A 3,789-nucleotide genomic window follows, 5' to 3' on the forward strand; every position below is an offset into this window, starting at 1 on the left:
GACCACCCAGAAACAACACACACAGACCACCCAGAAACAACACACACAGACCACCCGGAAACAACACATACAGACCACCCAGAAACAACACACACAGACCACCCGGAAACAACACACACAGACCACCCGGAAACAATCAGGAAAAGAGTAACAAACTTCATACACAGTTGGCAGGGTGTTGGACACTACACAGACCACAGAAACAATCAGGAAAAGAGTGACAAACTTTATGCACAGTTGCATCGCCAAACTAAGAGCTAGGATTACAATTAAGAAAGTCCTGGTTAGATTAGAATAGATTCTAGTTATGGTGTGTGTGTGTGTGTGTGTGTGTGTGTGTGTGTGTGGTGAGAGAGAGACAGAGCGAGACAGAGAGAGGCAGGGAGAGACAGAGAGAGACAAAGAGACAGATACAAAGAGAGTCAGAGACAGAGACAGAGAGGCAGAGACAGAGACATGCCTGCCACGTGCATGAGGTGCTCATGGAGGCCAAAAATGGTCCTCTGGTCCCCTGAAACTAGAGTTATGGGTGGTTGTGAGCTGCCTACCTGGAGACTGAACTACAGCCTGGTTTAACAGCCTTTGCCCTTGGCAACCCTGCCATCTCACCAGAGCTTCACTTCGGCCATTTTAAATGGTCAGTGTAACATCCTGTGCAGAGGTGGAGCTCTGCCAGCCCTTGTCTTGGAAAACTGTCTATCCAACACTTAGCAAGGAAAAGAAAATGGCCCTGTGGGACCCTCTGAAGATGTGATGTACAACAGGATATGCCAAGATGTAATATCAGAATACACTGAGCCTGCTTCCTCTTGATGGCTGTATAGACTATTTCTAACATTTAGATATTCTCAAGTACTATAATAGACCTTTTTACCAAATATGCCATTCAGAAACTAGTACTTTCCCTCCAGCACTGGTTTGTAAACTCTGAGGACAGATGTGTGTGTCTCATCTTCCATTGCAGCCCCCACATAGGAAATTATTTACATATGTGGAAGGTTACACTGACTAAATCACGTTAATCGCTAACAGGAAAGGAACATACTGTCCAGGCAATGATAGGCTTTCAAGAGACTCTAAATCTTACAGTAAGACATTATATATCATTCTGTGTATGCATGCATGTACACATGTGCACACGCATGATGCATGTGTGTGTAGGGATGTGCCGAGGTATGTGCCTTTACCCTCTGGCCCAGTTCATTGACCTGAGATTCTAATTCTTTTAAATTAAAAAAAGAATATGTTTTAATATATTTTTATTCTTTGAGATTTTATAATCCAGACAGTGTATTTTGATCAATACCACTTTTTACTCCTCACCCCCACCTCCTCCTAAATACAGGCCCAAAGCTTTGCTCTCTGTCTCTCACAAGAGTTGCTCACTACTCTCTACTCCAGAGCCTGAGGTAGGACTTCATGTCTCGTCTATTTTTTCCTGTTTCTCTCCTACCACATGCTCCCTCCAACCCCCTCTGCTTCCTAACCCCTGAGTCAGGTGGATGTGGGTTTTGGGCACCTGGGTTAGGCTTTTTGTGGTTTTCAGCTTGGGTCCAGAAATAGTCATGGCTTTCCTTCGCTCCCCTAATGTTAACTCGGGTTTCTCTGGATGCAGTCCTTGTCCTTGCTCTTACAGTGTCCAGCAAGCTGTCAGGAGAGGCAGTCTATTACAGGAAGAGCTGGAGGACCTATGGGTTACCATGGCTGCTTCAGAGGGGCCGAGGACAGAGGTCATGGTCCAGAACAAGCAGTTGGTAAGTCAACAGACCATGAAGCCTAGCACAGAGGTCACATGACTTAAATTCAGGCATACAGGGTTTGGGCTGGGCCTAGAGACAGAGCACTCTCCTAGCATGCAGAATCATGGGTCAGTTCTCAGCACTTTTTATGCTTGCAAATGTGCCTGCATACACACATACACATGCATGTATATATGCACACACACACACACACACACACACAAGCATACAGGCATAATGTATGGATATAATAAATGTAAAAAAAACTTTTTAAAATTGTTTTTCTCTCCAAGATTAAAATTCTTAGCCAGATGTTGACTCATGCCTGCAATCCCAGCTCTTAGGAGGTAGAGACTGGTGGGTCAAGGTCACCATCAGTGATATAGTGAGTTCAAAGCCAGCTTGGACTATAGAAGACCCCCATCTCAAAAACCATTGACTTTTTCATAAACGTCTCAGTAGTCATACATGCTGGTCTGTGAAAACCTAGCAATACCTGGGCTTTCCCCCAAAGTTGGTAGGTAAATTCATAAGTCTACCAAAATTCAATTGAATTCTAAAAAGAAATTGTTAATTTTCTGAGTGCTTTCCAGGTCAATAGGGATCCTCCTGAGGCCACAGAAAGTGAGCCCAGGGAGTTGTTTCAGAGCAAAATGTGATTTAACCTAAGCCTTTGCCTACATGCCAGAGAGGTGGTCATTGTCTTCAGGATGTCTGCAGTTCTTACGCAGACCTTGAACTCCAGCCTACTCGAGCCTTGCTAACAGTGGCGGTGGGGCCCCGCTGACTTGTTTGTCACTCTCTGGAGGTCATGGGGACCCTCACTTTCCAGGGTCAGTCATTCATGACTGTCCTGCACCAGCAGTTCTTGGGTTTGGCACCTGTGGTGAAACAGATGTGGAGATTAACTGGTACCAGGTCCCCTGTGACAGGAGGACTTTGTGAGAGATTCCTGGGGAGGCCTGAGACCCCTGCGCAGTGCCTAACTGTGGGTGTGGTGGCAAGGGCACCCTGGGAGATGAAAAAGGAGACACTATTCAGATAACTGTGACTGGTCTTAGCTAACGCTCCAGGTGGGCCAGCCACAGTCACAACTCTGATAGCTTATACAGATTTTTAGCTGTAATGTTGTAATCTTACACTTTCACCTGAAGGTGGCTTTGACACCCCCACCCCAAATTGTCTCCGGAACAGGTAAGCGAGTTCACAGAAGCACACAGTTTTAGTTATCGTGAGGCAACAGAGAGTTGCTCTCTGAGCAGCTGGCAACCAAAGCCATCTTTGAAAAGACGGTTAGACAAACACTTACTACATCTGATAAGAGGCCCTGAGGGTGGCTTTTAAAGGTGTCATTTCAGCAAGTTTCAATTCTGATGACATCAGAAACCCTCTGTTACTTTCTAAACTATCTAAACTGCCCAGATAAAACCTGCCAGTAAGCTACCTGTCTTCGTTAAGTTTGAGTGACGATTGAGGCACAGAGCCCTTTACCTTAATTCCTTATCTAGGAAACTTAATATTTTCTGGGCGAGCTTGTTAGTGACTATGCTACAGCTTGTAATCTTACTTTTTCCCTCACAGAGAGATGACAAGCCCTGGGGAGTCACTGCCTGTGTGCTCACCCTGGCTTCGAGGGAATCACTCTAGCCTGAAATACTGGTGGCAGTCCCCCATCCTCCCGACACACACACACACACACACACACACACACACACACAAAGCTTAACATGTGCACAGTGTCCATTCCTCTCCTCTGATGTTCAGTGATATCCATTATTCCACCAGAAATTCCAGTGTCCTAGACAAAGAATTCTAAATCTGTTTTATAATTTCAAGAGAATTTTTAAGTATCTTTATTAGTAATCACAGAATTAGTAATTCTGTGAGATGGAACTAGAAGTCACTATAGCTGCCTCTACATGTATTTTAAATTTTACTCGAGTCTGGATGGTAAGGTCAAAGCAACTGTGAGTTATGCAGCAAGCCCTTGGATGAGTGGGTGGGTGAATGGTTGAGTGGATGGATGGTTGGGTAGGTGGGTGGGTGGGGG

This window comes from Mastomys coucha, unplaced genomic scaffold (genome assembly GCF_008632895.1).
Source record: "Mastomys coucha isolate ucsf_1 unplaced genomic scaffold, UCSF_Mcou_1 pScaffold20, whole genome shotgun sequence".
Classification (NCBI taxonomy): Eukaryota; Metazoa; Chordata; class Mammalia; order Rodentia; family Muridae; genus Mastomys; species Mastomys coucha.